This window comes from Cydia pomonella, chromosome 17 (genome assembly GCF_033807575.1).
Source record: "Cydia pomonella isolate Wapato2018A chromosome 17, ilCydPomo1, whole genome shotgun sequence".
Classification (NCBI taxonomy): domain Eukaryota; kingdom Metazoa; phylum Arthropoda; class Insecta; order Lepidoptera; family Tortricidae; genus Cydia; species Cydia pomonella.
Window position 1 is genome coordinate 8,670,947 of NC_084719.1, and position 18,983 is coordinate 8,689,929.

Sequence of the window (18,983 nt, forward strand, 5' to 3'; positions counted from 1 at the left end):
TTTAAAGCCAATAACTAAGTATAAAAGATTTCCCCCAAATTACCTCCTTCCGACATGGTCGTAAGAACGCAGGTTACCCCTCTTATTTAGGTTTAAAGAACTTTATTCTCATAAAGAAATTTAAAAATCACTTACTTTAGGTTGTCTGGAAGAGATCGATTTTTAGCGATAAGACCGCCTGTTGTTTAGCTCTTCTTTATGTGTTGTATTATTTGTATTGTATTGTATTGTATGAGAAAATCCACACGTTAAAACTAACTCTAAGCATAGAGTGTACACAGAAAACATGTTATTAAATGTATAGTAAGTAGAAATGCATTAAAAAATACTTAAACTAAACGCTCGGAACATATTTTCACGTTACTAACTGCACACCAAACAGAACCACTGATGTATGAGGCAGATAAGACGATGCGCTAGGATGGATGCTCATAAGCATAAGTTGTGTGGATATTTTTCCTTTTTTTTATATTGTAATAAATATATACGGGTACATACGTAGTTTGAATGTTTATTTAAAATCTTTCTATAAATTCACCATATTAGAAAATATATAGCATTGAATTATTTAGTTTCGTTTTAAAATTGATGAAACAAAACAAAGCAATTCTGTACTCCTAGTGTATTATTTGATCGACATCATAACGTGACGAACGCGTTTGCGTTAAGTCTCATTTTGTATAGGATTTTGAGTTTCCAAAACGTCCCGCTTGGCGCGCTCTTTCTAAATCCAATACAAAATGAGACTAAACGCAAACGCGTACGTCACGTTTGGAAATCGAATTTATTTACACTAGGGGTACTGTTCCATTTAACATTAAATATATGTTTTTTCGGAGGTAATTTATATTAACATTAGGATCGTGAGACGCTAGAAGGTAAAAAGGATACTCTATCTAACATTTAACAGGGATCTGTGGCCAACGATCTCCGAATAACGAGCCACAGGAAATATATGCCACAATTTTGAAACGCGTATCTATGTGGCTTTGTTTTGACCTGCCTTTATGCCGCGCAACAAAGGAATTCTCCGTTTTAATTCTAAAATGGTATTTTTACTAAAGTTTTTTAACTTGCCCTGTTATTGAATATGAGTGGTATTCAGTACCCCTAGTGTAATTTTAGTCGATAGCGAAACGTGACTTACGCGTTTGCGTTAAGTCTCATTTTGTATGGGTTTTTGAACAGCGCGCCAAGCGGGACGTTTTGGAAAGTCAATATCTCATACTAAATGACACTTAACGCAAACGCGTACGTCACGTTTCGCTGTCGAAAATATTTACACTAGGGGTACTGATTTTTAAATCTATGAAGTTTTTCATATTGTTATACGTGGGTAATACTGAAAGTTTCTGGAATGTTGTCATTAAGAGGTCACGAATTGAACACGTTTATTGTCTATTTTTAAATACAATTTGTTGGGTGATGATTTGTATTTTAAGAATGCTGTTTGAAAATTATTTCTCAGGGATTTGTTAAGATTAAAAAAAAAAGATTCCAGGAACTTTCAGTATTACCTAAGTAATTACTGTCCGCATACTCATCAAATTGTTAATTAGCTAGTGTAGGCTGGGAGTAAATAGAAACCCTAATGTAAATAAGAATAATTATATCTTAAAATAAATATAAAATCGAAACAATTTAAGTTTTGGTATTATATATGTTATATTTATAAAATTAGTCCTGGGAAAAAAAACATTCTTGGTACAAGTTTCTATCGCTTACTAAACTTTTCTTTCTACTGGCAACTAATACTCATCGAGACAATTCTAACAACCCCGAACACAATTAGTTTGTGTTGTTTTATCACAGAGTTCTAATGGCCACCTCCTGTCTCATCAAAGCTCCATGTCGTCATAATATTGCACTGTCAACCTATTTACATATGTATGAAAAATTTCAGCTCTGTCGAAAATAGGGAAGAGGGTCAAATTTAGCTTCCAAGATTTGACCGGCTAACTAATATAGATAGGCAAGTTAAATAAAAGCTTGTAATAATCGACAAATAGATAGCAAAAGCTACTTTTTTTGTTTGATTTTATTATTGTAGTTATTTGATTAGTGTAATGTACCTATTCATTAAAAAAAAAAAACAAATGGGTTTCCAATGGCAAAAGCTTAAGCCATATTTTTAGTGATAAAAATACCAATACGAATCCTCCGGGTATTGGCACTGGCCAAACGTTTCCAGCTATATTTGATACTTGTTTATTATCATCGTAGTTTCTGTTGCGTTTTGACAGCTTTTATGTAACTGGCAATATTTATCACATTGGTTAGGCAAAATATTGCAAATAAATATTAAGTAGTGTTTTTGCTATTGGTAATATCATGTTAACAAACTGTTACGTTTGTGATTAAAAATGAGAAACATCCCTTGAGGCTAATTTGATCCATTTTGAGGCATTTTGATGTCAAAATGATATCCAAATTATGTCAATTTGACGTCAACATGTAAGTTTGAATTAGCATCTTTGGATTAAAAATATTTACGCTTCAATGATACGGCGTAGCACGACGTAGCACACCGTAGCATACCGTCACACATCGTAGAACGACGTAGCACACCGTAGCATGACGTTGCTTATCTTAGCACGTCTTAGCGTCGTGTATAGAACAAAAAGTCGTTCATAAAAAGGCAAAAATGTGAATGAGAAGTTAATAAAGAATAACCTAATAACTAGGGATGTGAGTAAATGACTTAAGGAGCAGGACTAGTGATTAGAAATCTGTATTTAATTACAGTTGATATGAATATGAATTTTTTTCTGTATTATTATTTTCTATTGCTAACAGAGATTAAAGGCTTTAATAATAATGTAAAAAAAAAAAGATTAGCAAGAAAAAGATTTGCGTCAGTTTACCATAGTATTTCCACTTATTTATTGTGTTCGCAAACTACGAGTATTACGCAAAAGGCATAATGCAAGCTCGAATAGTGCACTTGTGCAGCCTGTTCTGAAGGGCATTGTATTATAAGTGCATTGTTACTATAAATATAAATAAATACGGTAAATTCAACTATGCTTGTTGTAGGTATTAAGATATTGCTAAATGTTATACACAAGAAAAAATATAGAAAACTTAATATTCTAACCACACAAATAATAGTAGTTCATAGAAAAGAATAGAATATTAATAATTAATTCGTAAGCATAAACACAAGATAGAAAATTATACAAGACAGAGAGACATAAAAACGAGAAAGTGCCACGAAGTGATCTCATCTCAGCATGTCGCTGGTGACTTCTAGCGCTGATCTTCCGATGAGACCATCCGGTGAAACAATCATAGCAGGTAACAAAAGAACCATCAAAACATAGTAATAAATGAAAAATACATAACAAACACTATAATTATGGTTGGTTGTATTGGTATATCGTTGGTTGTATTGTTATATGTGCATGTGACGGATACACAATAATAGGCATTAAAACACGAGGGATGAGTTTAATTATGATACAAACTAAGTAAGAAAGTAGATGAGGTATCAATCCATTCGTTTTTAATATCTTGGATGATATAACTTGAATTTTGACCGACTAACATCATAAAAAGAGGAGTTTAGACACCAAATCTATAGTTGACTTTTTCAGTTTTGGCTGGTAAAACTTTTCTGGGTCAAACATTGCAAAAAATAAAGTGTAATCCTACTGCCACTGCCCTCGAGTCAAGCCTTCGTGGTTTAGTCACGGTCCACAAATTGCGGTAAGCGACACGTACCCAGTTTGAAAAAGAAACAAACAGGCGTTCGACAGAACCAAATCGCCTTTCAAAAGTGTGTGTACAGTGGTACAGTAGTTATGTACCGTTGGTGGATGGTTTAAAGTCTTTTTTATTAAATTAAAACTGTGTGTATTTTCACTAAAAAACTTAAATTAGTTATACAGCGATTTTAACCGTACTGTGGGAATTGTTTAGAAAAAAGAGAGTGAGTGAGTCGATGAATGGATAAAAAGAAAAACCATTCGGTCATATATATAGTTACGTTCAGAAACATGTACATTGTACACAGTATGTTTTATTAAAGGTGGCATATTAATGTAAGTGTTCAGTAGTGAATTTAAATAAAATATGAATATTAATATTTGGAGAAAAGAGAGGAGATAGAATGATTGACAAAATATAATTTGCATCAATTTTCCAAACAAGTTATTTGAGATTTTGAGAGTTTGGATCAAATTATATTCCAACAAATGTTCTGGTGTGTAGGTGTTAATGAACAAACATAATAAATTTAAAATTTTCATAGCCGATATCAGAAAAAGAAATCATTTATTTTTTCTTTTTTTCCATAATTATAAAACTTTAGTAGAATTTCTCATATGATAATGATAAAACGGCAACATTTATTATTTAAAGAGTATTCTAATAGCGAACGTTGCCATCTTTATTTCATCAAATATATATGCCGGTAACATACAGTATAGCGGCCCGACCCAAAGAATGATTAATAATAATAATAATAATAATAATAATAATAAAAAAAAAAACTTGACGCCGTCAACGTCAGACGCGTTTTTTACAAATTTTTCCTTTTATTTTTGATCCAATATGTTTTTACTGGCTTTTTTAAATTTCTTTTGTACTGTTTTTTGCGGAATTATCTTGACTGTAATGCGACACTTCGCTTAAGGATACGCGACCGCAAAAATGTACATATTGTACAAAACTATTAGCCGTCGAACAATGGTCGAATGACAGAAAAAAAGGGAAAATGATAACAAGAAGTAAAACGCGTTCACAAGCGTCTACCACAACCAACGCACGCCCACCACCCTCGCCCGCCTCGTCCGTCTCCTTGCCATCGTCGTCGGGCGATGAATTCGCCACCGCGCCCGACACCAGCGAGTCGAGCGACGAGCGCGGGTCGCCGCCGCCGCCGCCACGACCACCTGCGCGACGGGGACGGCCACCGCTGCCGGCACGCTTGGGGCCTGCGGGACATCCTGCCCCGCCCATGGCTCCCGCTGCCGGTGGTGTAGTGCGTCGCATGCGATGGTCTCAATCCATGAATGAGAACGTCATGCGCGCCTACTATGGGGCTACAGAGGGGGGAACTAAACTATCCGCGTATCGTGTCCGAATTCTGCCTCTGTTTCAGGCTCTTGAACCGACCATCGAAGTGACTGCGCAACGACTATCGGATCAGGTGCGAGTCATCCAGCGGCTAAAGCGGTTGGATGACTCGACACTTGAACGGCTCCGCCTGGAGGCTCTTTCTGCTCGCTCAACCTCCACCTTGGCGCGGGACCCGCCCGCCACGTCGCCGGATCCGGTGCCGGCACCCGACCAGGCACCGGGGGCGCCGCGGGTGGATTTCAGTGCCGACGAGGAGGAGGAGTTCGCGCAGAGTGTGAGTAGTACAGCCAATGAGCAACTGAGGAGGACTCTGGAACAGGTGATTATGCAGTATCGGTCCACACCCAACACTAGGCCACGATTACCACGTTTGCCTATGAATAGACGCAATCTAGCGCTAATGGCAGCCCTAAACGCTTTACTAGAGCCATATCTACGGGCTAGTAAAGATTTAGATGATACGCACGCGATCATGTATTGCGGAGCCATCGCGGCGTGCCGTGTTGCACGAGTCAAGTTTCCGGACGCTGAACGTGCACCTAGGACCGCCGGAGGTGCCCCCGCATGGCAAATACGGATCGAGCGACGTATCAACTCGTTTAGGACTCTCATTGCAAAGCTGATCTGCTTCAGGGGGGGCAACCACCGCCCCCGAGTAATGCGCTTTGTGAATCAGGCGTTCGCGGGGACGGGTATTGAGCCCCGCGACTATATTGCCAATCTCACGGAGCGCATCGACTTTCTTAAGCAGAAAGTGTATGCATGGGCAAACCGTATTCGCCGCTACAGAAAGCGTGTGGATCGATTCCAGCAGAATCGTCTTTTTCAGAGTGATCAAAGGAAGGTATACCGAAAGTGGGAGGAAACCAACCTTCGTGCGTCCGACACGCGATCGCCAGAAGCTACTGCCATGACTGATTTCTGGCGTAGCATCTGGTCAGTGCCTGTCGAACACACCGAGGGGGATTGGATGAGTGTTGTCGAGCGTGAGTGCGAGTCCATCGAACCTATGGGGGCAATCACCATCAGCCCCGATGACGTAAGTTGTGCCATTCGCACGGCCCAGAACTGGAAAAGCCCTGGGCCGGATGGATTGCACAACTTCTGGCTAAAATGGTTCCGATGCTCGCACTCACGTTTGGCAGCACAATTTCAACAAGCCCTCGAGCTTGGTTCTCTCCCACCTTCCTTAACAACTGGTGTCACCTTCCTGCTCTATAAGTCCGGTAGTACCACGGAAGCGAAGAACTACAGACCCATCACGTGCTTGCCTACACTCTACAAGCTCCTTACATCCATTTTGAGATCGAAAATAAACGCGCACATTGTCGCTAACAACATTTTGGCCTCCGCTCAAAATGGATGTAGGGTTGGGTCCCGTGGTACTAAAGAGCTCCTCCTCATAGACATGACCATTTGCCAACAAATCCGGCGGAATAAGGGGGCCCTCTCTGCCGCTTGGATTGACTACAAGAAGGCCTATGATTCGGTGCCTCACTCATGGCTGGGGAGGGTCTTAGAGCTGTATAAAGTTGATACAGCTTTAAGAGCCTTCTTAAGCGCGTGTATGAGGCAGTGGACCACAGTCCTTCGTCAACCAGGTGGCGGGGATGACCGCCCTGGCCCGCAGGATTTTATAAGGATTGAGCGAGGAATATTCCAGGGTGATAGTCTGAGTCCCCTGTGGTTCTGCCTAGCTCTGAATCCCCTCAGCACTCTGCTGAAGGATACGGGACTAGGTTGCCGGCTTCGGAGAGAGGGTGAAGTCATTTCTCACCTTCTGTACATGGATGACCTCAAATTATTTGCACCAAATAGCCAAGACTTGTTGGAGCTACTGAAAACCACCGAAGTCTTCAGTAGTGCCATCAACATGGAATTTGGTGTCGATAAATGTGCGGTTATGCATGTACAGCGGGGGAAGGTTGTAAATTCAACAAATTTACAACTATCTGAGACAATGTCTTTCAGATCTATCTCTGAATCAGAAACCTACAAATACCTTGGTATGACACAGTCGTTGGGTATTGAGGACGAGGGTATTAGACAGTCGGTGAAGGAGCGCTTTTTCAGTCGGCTCACAAAAGTCCTTAACAGTCTTTTGTCAGGAGGCAACAAAGTGCGCGCCTTCAACGCCTGGGTAATGCCCCTACTCACATACTCCTTTGGCATACTAAGGTGGACTCAGACCGAGCTGGACGCCCTGGATCGGAGGGTCCGACTACTGCTCACCACACACCGTATGCTACACCCACGCTCGTCAGTTATGAGATTGTACATCTCACGGAAGTGTGGAGGTCGCGGCTTCCTAAACGCCAAAGATCTCCACAACCGCGAGGTGTGCAATCTCAGGAATTATTTCCTTAACAACGAGTGTGGGATGCATCGTGATGTGGTGGCAGTAGACAGGAACCTCACGCCGCTCTCCTTGGCAAACGAGAACTGGCGCAAACCTGTGGTACTAAGTACTGCGGATCGCAAGGCGGCATGGGAGAGTAAGGTGCTACACGGGCGGTTCTACAAGGCCCTCACGGGACCCGACGTGGACCTGCTCGCGTCGGTGAACTGGTTACGATTCGGGGACCTCTTCGGAGAAACCGAGGGTTTTGCCTGTGCAATTGCGGACGAAGTTATGATGACGAACAACTATCGGAAATATATCCTGAAGGACGGTACGGTCGACATTTGTCGGGCATGCCGCCGTCCCGGAGAGTCACTCAGGCATATAATTTCCGGTTGTTCTCATCTTGCTAACGGCGAGTACTTGCACAGACATAATCTCGTAGCCAGGATTATTCACCAGCAACTTGCTCTTCTATACGGCCTTGTGGGCCGCGAAGTACCGTACTACAAGTACTCACCTGCGCCAGTTCTCGAAAATGGTCGTGCCACGCTCTATTGGGATCGATCTATTATCACTGACAGGACTATTGTAGCCAATAAGCCTGACATCGTGATAATAGATCGATTGCAACGCCGGGCCGTGCTCGTCGACATCACCATCCCCCATGATGAGAATCTCATGAAAGCCGAGAAGGACAAGTCCAGTAAGTACCTAGACTTGGCTCACGAGATAACCGCCATGTGGGATGTTGATTCGACGATCATTGTCCCGATAGTCGTTTCAGCGAATGGTCTCATAGCGAAGAGTCTCGACCAACACCTTGAGAGACTCTCGCTAGGTGGTTGGATCAAGGGTCAGATGCAGAAGGCGGTGATCTTGGACACGGCGCGGATAGTCCGCCGGTTCCTCTCTCTGCGGCCCTGACCACCGGCAGCTTGGGCCCTGCCCCGCTGCTGGCGGCACCCTAGGTTAGGTTTTTTATAATGTGTTTATATATATTTTGTATGTTTTGTAAGTGTTTTTATATTTTACTTTTATATTCATATTATAAATAACCTAGCCTAAGACCAAAAATAAATAAAGGAAATAATAATAATAATAAATTCTTTATTTCAAGTTTAAAAACTCATACAATACAATTAAATAAATAAAACAATAACATAAAATTAAACATAAATTGAAGCAGATGCTGTAGACAGATCCTTTGTTATATACATTTATATATTATTTACCATTTTCGTCCAGGTGCACGGCTGTCCAGTGCTTTAGGATCTTATTGCTCGGGTTGACAGTAAACAGCGCCAGAATATCATTTTGCTGCGAATTTTGCCATACGTTTGCCCAGACCGAAGCTATGCGTGACCGCATGATTGCATAAAAATCAGGTACTCCCGCATCAGCAAACATGGTCTTAGCACTGCAGTAGCGAGGTTGTTTCATGAGTATTCTGAACGCATCGTTATACTGAACCCTGAGCGCGTTATATCGAGGGCTTCAGGCCAAAGGGGCGTATACGCAAAAATGCCATTTTTCGTTTTTAACGGCATCGTATTCGTCTTGTAACAATACGTAAGCACAATTTTTTTCATAATTTTATCATAACAATTAGTTAAGTAAATAATTAAAAAATCATTTGGCGTATAACAGACAGTCATAATTTTATGTCGTTCCAAAAAGCCGTACTGAAGGCGTATAAGTGATATTTTCACTCAGTCCCCGATATCCATCGGAGTATAAAGGCGTACGTACATACTTCTCTCATGTGACAATGCGAATCACCAAATAGTGTCACGCTATATAGGCGTACATACATACGACCGTAAACTTTTACCAACTATCCTCAAAGTTCGTCGCGGCAAAGAGGCGTATGAACATACAACCGTACAAAAATTACGTTGGCCTTCAAATAATGCCGGGCCAAAGGGGCGCGGAGACAGCGTCCTTGATTGCCGCATATTGCTATCCCTTTCTGTCAAGCGGGTGCGAATAATAACAATAAAGTGGAGCGCTCTGATGCTGATGGCTCTGCCCTGGGCATTCAAGAATGACGTGGGCGGCTGTCTCCTCTGCCTCCAAGTACTCTCTGCAGAGGGGGCTATCTGTAACACGTAGTGTTAGTAGGTGTTTGTTTAGTGGGGCGTGGCCGGTTATGGCCCCAGTCACAAGCCGGACCTGTGGCCTCTTCAGCTGTCTCAGCCTCCTCGACAAACCGGGGTCGATTGTCGGGAGGGCTTCCTTCGCCTGCCTGCACGTGCCTAGGTTAGACCAGTACGGTTGGTGTTTTACCTTGGTGTTGTGTCGCAGCATGTTCCGGAGCCAGGCATAAGGCAGAGGTATAATTGGCTCCGGTCCTGCCACCCTCAGTTCCGAACATCCTCTCGCCAATATGTCGGCATCGTTCCCTCGCGAGTTGCTGTGTCCCTTGATCCACTGCAGAGTTAAGCTGGTGGTGGTGCTTACCTCTGACAGAGCTTTGTGGCATTTGTAGATTAGCCCTGAGGTCAAAGTATAACTTTGCAGAGCTTGTAGTACTGACCAACTATCAGAGAGTATGCGGATGGAGTAGTCCAATATTTTCCTTCAGGCGATTGCGTGTGCTGCCATTATGATGCCAATTCTGCCTGGAAGACTGTGTTGTGGGCACCTAGTCAAGTCCTAGTGGTGTTGAGATATGTATGTTTAGGTCCTCTGAGAATACTCCAGCGCCAGTGCCTGACCTTGTCTTTGATCCATCCGTGAAGATTCTCAGCTCTCATGGGTTGAGTCCTTCACGAGGTTCTTCGTGTAACTGTATCTTAATTTCTTGTCGAAGACGATTTGTCTGGGTATCCTGTCAGTCACCGCTTCTATTAGCGGTTCCTTACCTATCGCCTCGTAGAGGATCTCGGTGTGTGGTACCCTAGGTGGTCTCCAGAGATTAGATTTTTTGAGACGTACCGCCGTAGCTAGCGCTTCCTGTTGTATAAAGAGGTGGAGCGGCGGCAGGCTCAGTAAGGCTTCCAGGGCCGCGGTTGGTATTGTCCTCATGCAGCCCGTGGTCGCCATACAGGCCAACCTCTGGATTCGTTGTAGTTCAGCTTCAACTACGGATAGTGTGGTGCGTGGCCACCAAACTATCGCACTGTAGCTTATTATTGGTCGCATGGCTGCCTGGTAAAGCCATAGAGTTATCTTTGGGGTTAGCCCCCAGGTTCTACCCACTATCCTACGACATTGCCAGATTACGACTGTGGCTTTGTCAATTTTGCCGTTTAGGTGATTGCTCTAATTTAATTTGCTGTCAAGTATTACCCCTAAATACTTTACTTCCGCAGATAGTTGGAGTTCAGTGTTTGTTGGTGAACATAACCAGCTCAGTTTTGTTGGGATTGTCTGAGAGTTCGTTGTTAAAACACCAGCGTTCCACGATGGCTAGTGCAGAGCGGGTAACATCGCATACCATACCTGCATGATTGCCGCTCGTCAGTATCACTATGTCGTCAGCATAGCCGATTGTGTAATAGTGATTATTGTTTAGTGTGGTGATCAGGTCATTCACCACAAGGTTCCATAGTAGTGGCGATAGGACTCTTCTTTGGGGGCATCTTTTTGCCATTAATGCCTGCTGTGTTTCGCCCGTCCCGAGTTTGAGGGTTCGTTGGCTCAACATGTTGTTTATCCATTCTGTCATAACTGCATTCGCGCCATGTCTTACCAGTGCTGCTGTAATGCTACTGAACCTGGTCCTGTCGAAAGCCCTTTCTATATCTATGAAGGTTCCTAAGCACATGGATCTGTTTTTGACCGCCACCTCAATTTTACTTACTACTGCGTGAAGTGCCGATTCTGTAGATTTGTCAGGGCTGTAGGCATATTGGTTTGGATGCAAGGGCACATGAATTTGCACCCTCTCTCTAAGGTACCTGTCACACAACCTCTCTAATGTTTTCAACATGAAAGAGGTCAGGCTGATGGGCCTGAAGGATTTGGGGTCCGAGTAGTCGTTTTTACCTGGTTTCGGTATGAAGATAACCTTGACCTCCCTCCATTGCTTCGGCACGTACCGGTGAGCCAGACAGGCGCGCAGAACGATGGTCAGCTTCAGAGTGAGATGCTTCCCGCCCCATTTAAGAAGCGCAGGGAAGATCCCATCCATTCCTGGAGATTTGAAGGAGTCAAAGCTGTTTAAGGTCCACTGCGTGCGCTGCGGGCTGATTACCTCATATGTCTGTAGCCACTCGTCCTCCGTCGGGGTGGTAGTAATTCTTAAGTGTAACATTCCTCTGTTATAATTTGATGGAGTCGTAAATGAGTTAAGTTGTTAGCTAAACTACTTTTAAGTTTATTAGTACAGAAGATTTAATATTGTTTCTTTTTATGAAATGACGATAAATGATGTCGTATTTATTTGTTTAGAAGTTTTGATTAATATTTTATTGTTTAAGATAGTTATAATTTTGTTACCAGTGGTACCATTAAAGAAGGAGTAATGTTTATTGTCTGAATACAAGTTTTGATACGTTTTAACTTTAACCTTTTGTTTTAGTTAACGCACTCCAAATTTAATCGTTTGATTGTTTCTTGACTGCTTTTTTAGTAAAGCTGTCATTGTGTTGTCTTAGCAATTTCCATGCATCCTTTACTACCAATTTCAATTTTATTCTTTTCTATTAAATCGTTATGTACTACTCGACTTTTGAGCGACTACCATTTACCTACTATCACAAATAGTAAAAATGATCTTATTGGAATTCAGTTAAGTCAGTTTTCTTAAGTAAGCCCACACGTCTTAACTCTAGCTCCCAGCGAAGTGCTAAACGACTGCTATTATAGGCAAAAATCAGAATAAGCGGCGTGATTGTCTTTTGAAACACTTCATCTTATCGTGTGGGTTGTAAGATTGATGTACCTTAAAAACCCTGGTGTTAGAGTTATTGAGTCGCCAAAGGCCTCTGACATGGCTCTCATGACGAGCACCACCGGATAGATAGCAGCCGGGACCAACGACTTTACACCGTGCCTTCCGAAGCACAGAATCATCTTACTTTTCGGACAATCAGGTGATTCAGCCTGCAATGTCCTAGCCAAACCGGGAATAGTCTCACAAAGTCACAAAGCGACTTTTGCTTGAGAGTGTCCCCACCGGGATTCGAACCCGGAACCTCCGAATCGAGAGACAACCGCTCTAACCATTAGACCACGGAGGCTATTGAAACACTGATATGCTCAAAGTGGCAATTCAAAATAGTTACTTACCCAATCGGTAACCAGCTCGAGTCGACATTGCTTAATCTCATGGACAGTTGTGACACTATCAAAACCATCAGGAATCATTTTAATGGTAAAATCTAGATGAATTTATGAATATTTAGTCAAAATATAATTTGGCGCCCTATTATACGGCCACAAATAAAGGATACTTACACGATAGATTCGTCAGCCCAGACGGGCGTATAAAAATCAGAAAAAATAGAAGAAACTACACAATGATGACTAAATTACTGTAAAATTAAAGTATTTCGCATTATTAACAGTATTTCCACCTTTCATGATTAAATTATCGAATAGAAAAAAAAATGAATTATACGACCATAAATCTAAAGTATTTTTCAAAAAAATTCAACCTATATGTCGGAAATTATTGTCGTGGTAAAGAGGCGTAACTACATAATTACTGCTTTTTAGAATACGTAGAACGAAACTAGGCATGACACATGAAACAGACAGTAATTTAAATACTCTATGCAAAATTGTAGAACAATCGGTACATTGTAACAAAAGTTATTCAGTTTTTTGTGTCTCCTGAAAAGTAGGGTTCTTGCTTATACGCCCCTTTAGCATGAAGCCCTCGATATGAGCGTTTGGTGTAGTTACACCATAGTGAGCATGTATAAAAGCACTGGCAGAATGCCCTAAATAGAGTTGTTTTTACGTCCGTGGTGCACTTGGAGAATCTTCGCGACAGCATGTTACAGCGAACCGCGAGCGCACGGCGCTCTCGCTCCATGTCCATGTCGTCGCGAAGGTTCTCCGTTAGAAAATGGCCTAAGTACTTGAAAGATGTTACGACCCGAACCGGCGAACCATTCAAATAAACTGGCGGAACTACCTCCGGACCCTTGCCGTATCGGAAAACGAGCATTTCTGTTTTTAAAATATTATATTTTAGATAATGCTGTTTCGAGAATGTTTCGCAAATAGTAAGCAATTGTTGGATACCCTGGCTTGAGGGGCTGAGAAGCACCATATCATCGGCATAGCTCAGGTTGTTAACGCATATATTAGCAACATGGCAACCCGTCCTGGTACCTCTCAGCTCCTCAATCAGACCATTGACGTAGAGGCAAAATAGGTCCGGAGAAGTTATGCCCCCTTGACGTACACCACACTCTAGCCTATAATCGTTAGAGAGGGTGTCGCCCCATTTCACGTTGTTTGTTTGGTTTTCGTACCAATACCTTAGGACATTGACCGTGTCTACCGGCACGTTTGATTCCAAGAGCTTAGTCCACAGTAGTTTGTAATTTACTAGGTCGAAGGCACGGCTCAAATCTAGAAAACATGCATACACAGATGTATGTTTACTGATATAATAGTTAACTATTGTTTTGAGACTAAGTATCGCGGACTCGGTCGATAGGCCGGTACGAAAACCAAACTGCGCGTCATTCAACCTTATGTTTTTCGTCAGTTCGGGCTGCAACAACCTCTCAAACACTTTACCAATAATTGTGCCCAGGGATATTGGCCTATAGTTTTTTTAGGTCAGACAGATCACCGCTTTTATTTTTGACTATAGGGACAACTATAGTTTTAATTAATGCTTCAGGTAGGTAGCTAAACTGGATACATAGATTAAATAAAATAGCCAGTACTCGCGGCATCTCATCGCTAGCATATAGTATGTGCTCCACGCTTAACCCGTCGTGTCCCGGAGACTTGCCCCTCTTCATACGTTTTACAACATCCGCGACATCCTTTGGAGTAAACTGACTCATCTCGCTTGGAACAGGGGAGTTCCCCTGGACAGGGCGGGGGGGAGCGGGCGCATTGCCGACGTCGGCTGGCGGGTCTACTTTGAAATGATGCGCAAACTGGTTGGCTATTTCTTTAGGGTCAATGATTTTATTTATAGTTAAAGGTAGTTTTGATCTATAATCTAAAGCTTTAGTATTTTTCCAAAATTTTGAAAAATTGTTACATTTTCTATTTAAAGCTAAAATATTCATTTTAATTGACTCTTCATTATCCTGGCACCATTTTAATTTATATTTGAAAACTTTCCTACTTTCTACCATGCTATTATAAACGCCACCCGAGCGCGGTTTCCCGCAATCTACCCATTGATTAAAATACATTCTAGCGATAAGATGGCTCTGTTTGACGTGGTAGTTCCAGCCAGCGACCTGTCTGCCCTTTTTTCGTGCACCTGGACGCAAACAGTAGCTCATGGATGCAGCAGTCTGCATAATATCGATAATATTGTTATATAATTCGGAAACCATTAATTTACTATCTAAATTCTGTCCATTTTTATAATAGTCAATGCGTTTAAAATGTTCATAACAATATTCACCATATTTATTTATTTGTTCTATATCCCTTTGACCCCACAATACATTTTTTAATGCATTTACATTATGTTTAGCCGCCGTAGTGTTACATATAACCTTTAAGTTTAGGCGAATGAATAACGGAAAATGATCTGACCAGGAGACATCATTACCTACCCAAACAGATTGTATCGTTCTCCATGCGGCCTTAGTGGTTACGCAATGGTCCAACCACCGTCGAGAGCCATTCGCTTCGCTTAAATAGGTATAGGTATCAGAGTTGATACCTAGGATATTTATGTCCGCACATTCCCATTGCTGCTCAGAACAAAAGTCGCTTAACTCTTGTCCAAAGGCAGCACTGGGATGAGCGTTGAAATCGCCTATGATATAAGCAGCCGCAACATCACTCTCCTCGATGGCTGCACTTACATTGGCTAAGCAGCACGTAAAATCCATTAAGTTATCAGGACTGTCGCAGGGCATATACACATTAAAAATACTAAAACTTATACTACTATAATCAATTTTAATTGCCAATATCCTATCGTTGTCGCACTCTATTCTTATAACGTTGGAGAAAACCGACGTTCGCCATAATATAGCCATTAATACACGTAGATTTTGGAAATATCATTAAAAGATCGATAACTGAACGAAATGTCAAAATTGACGTTTATTTCGATTCCGCTGTGATCCCAATAATAAGATCTATCTACAATATTTCTAACGTCAAAGTGACATTACTTGCCCGAATTGAGATGCTTCTATCATCATTTGTATGTCATACGATATACAAATGATATCTAAATGAGAACTTATCTAAACCAGAACTTATCTATTTACTACTTATATATTTTTTGTTTTAATGTTAAGTTGACGATCTTTTAGTGAAAGCCTTTGTTTTATCCTTTTGTGTAAAATACTGTGTCTTTTTCTTTAAGAAATAAATAAATCTATCTAATATATCGTTATCGTATCTCATTCTTCGAATCGGGTCGTAGGTTACAAAAATGCGATTTACGCTATTGTCTAGCCGAATATAGATAAATGTTGTGTTACGCTTCTTCTTCTTCCTCGCGTTGTTCCGGCATTGCCAGGGGTTATTGGAGCCTGGGGTCCGCTTGGCAACTTATCCCTAGAAATGGCGTAGGCACCAGTTTTTATGAAAGCGACCGACATCTGATCTTACAACCTATTATGTTTTTAAACTAGGCCGTATTGGGATTAGTCCGGTTTTTTGCACCGAAAAGCGACTCGTGAATATCAAATGATATTTCGTTCATAAGTCCCGAAAAAATCATTGGTACGAACCGTCGTTTGAACCCGCGACCTTACCGCTAGGCCACCAGTGCTTCTTTTGGGTCCTTTTTTAGGGTTCCGTAGTCAACTAGGAACCCTTATAGTTTCGCCATGTCCGTCTGTCTGTCTGTCTGTCTGTCTGTCCGATGCTTTGCTCCGTGGTCGTTAGTGCTAGAAAGCTGAAATTTGGCATGGATATATAAATCAATAAAGCCGACAAAGGCGTACAATAAAATCTAAAAAAATAATTTTTTTAGGGTACCTCCCGTACACGTAAAGTGGGGGTGAAATTTTTTTTTCGCTTCAACCCTAGAGTGTGGGGTATCGTTGGAAAGGGCTTTCAAAACTAATAAAGTTTAAGAAACATTTTTTGATAAAGTGAATATATTCGGAGATAATCGCTTCGAAAGAAAAAAAAATGTGTCCCCCCCCCCCTCTAACTTTTGAACCATAGGTCCAAAAAATATGAAAAAAATCGTGGAAGTAGTGCTTAAGAAAGACTTTAAATGAAAACTATAGCGGACATGATCAGATTAGCTGTTTTTGAGTTATCGCAAAAAGTTTTTCCTTCATAGTAAAAAGACTTACTTTAATTAGGTGCTGATTATGCAAATTTGCCTATTTGTTTAACTCGGGTGAAAGGTACCGTTTCATCCCTTGGTTAACAATTTACTATACTTTAAGCTCCAGTTTAGCTTATTGTGACGGAAGAGTAACTACGGAACCCTACACTGAGCGTGGCCCGACATGCTCTTGGCCGGTTTTTATTTAAATTTCGTATTACTACCGTATCTTATTACATCTAGCGTTATGCAAGTGACTTTATGACTTTCATATGTAAAAACTATTAAACTTAATTTTATATTATACTTACACATAGTTTTAAGATTAGATCCTATGCATGTTATTATGCTATGACCTTACAGGGTCCATGTACCCAGACTTTGTAATATCGATAATACCATGGTTGCAATAAATAAATATGAAATATGAAAGTTGCAAAACATTTTCAAAATTTCAATGCAAGTTTAGAGATTATTACACTCTTAACTATTGTTTAATCTACGTAGCATTTACGCAACTCATTGGCATTATATGTCATCCTTCAAACAAAAACGTCACTGTAGACACTGACATATCCGATCCGGATCGTATCTAGACCTAATATATAACGTATCTTAAAGTTCGAATCAGGCCGATAGAAATCGAAACAGTTAGAAGTTTTGGCAATAAACTTGCTGAAAAAAATACCATTTCATGAGAACTTAGTAATTTTTGAAAATTCTCTTTGGCACACTGCTAATAACATCTAAATTACACAATAAATTATGTGTCTGTGTATTTCAAAATAAACAGACCCTGTTTCACAAAGTCTGGTTAAAGTATTGGATAGCTAATCGATAATTAAATTAACTGCCAGATAAAATTTCCTGCAAAACTGAGCACTTTTTCTATCGGTTAAGCTTATTTGAAGATTGTGAAACGCCAACGATGACGAAAGTTTATTCGTCAAGTAAGTGGAAAGTAGCTTATTCAGGACTTGGACATTGTCAAACAGACCCTAAGTGTAAAATAATGTTTATTAAATAGGTTCAAGAAATCGGATCACATGAGCCTGATTTGGATTGATTTTTCCAAAGAAATAAAAATAGACAGATGTTTGCTTATTTTTTTGAATAAAAGAGGTTACGAAGTTTAGTAAAAAAAGAATTCCTTAAACCAAATTGGGCACAGAATACGCAAAACTTATCGTAAAGGTACTATATATTTGAAATCCACGAAAGCAGAATCAAATTTCAATACAAGCTAACACAGCAAATTTTAGTTTTCAATTTCCCGTACCACACAAATTATCCGCTACTATTTCCAAACGTCAGTTTTGGACTAGTGCCAATTTCTTCGTGCATTTCTGCATGGAATGGAAACTAGAGAACATTCCAGTACTTTATTTTGTTACGCGCAATCATAGAATGTTTATGTGGAATCTAGATTCGAAGACTCCATTTTATTTGATGACACGGTTGCCATCCTATCAGGATGCCTAGCCAAGGTGACAATCGCTTGCGGAACGAGTACGACAACGAAACGCTTTGGGTCTCTCTATCACTCTTCCATATTAGTACGACAGTGACAGTTCTTGCCTTTCGTTCGCTACGGAGCGGAAAAGATTAGAATGTGGCTACGCACTCAGCGCGGGCGAGTTGATCGCTCGAGCAAACCAGTTTAAGAGATCTTGAGCCTGATTTAGATTTGAAGAGCTGGAAAGTAAAGGTTTAGATAGAGAAGTGTTTGAAAAATCGTAGCACTGATTTAGACCACAATACGGTTGCTAATAATTTAATTAGCAATCTTGAAGCCTTTCTTCAGTAAATTCATTATTTTTCAAAACATCACAAATATATGTATGTCTAAAAATGCACCATTTATATTAAAATATTTTTTCACAAAAACTAAAAATACGAAAATTGAGATTGCTTCTAAAAATTAACAATATTATGTTTGATCGAGCGCATCGATTACTATTTTAAATTTAAACTTACAAATAAACAACATTTTAAAAACATGGTATTCTAACAATTTGTTAAGGTTTTCATCTTATTTTGGTACGATCATGAAGAATGGCTCACGCCGGTTGGTGCATGCGCAATGAAGTATACCTAATAGCCTACGCAAAATAGGCGCCAGTCGTCGAGTTGAGTAAAATCGCCCGTATTACAATACAA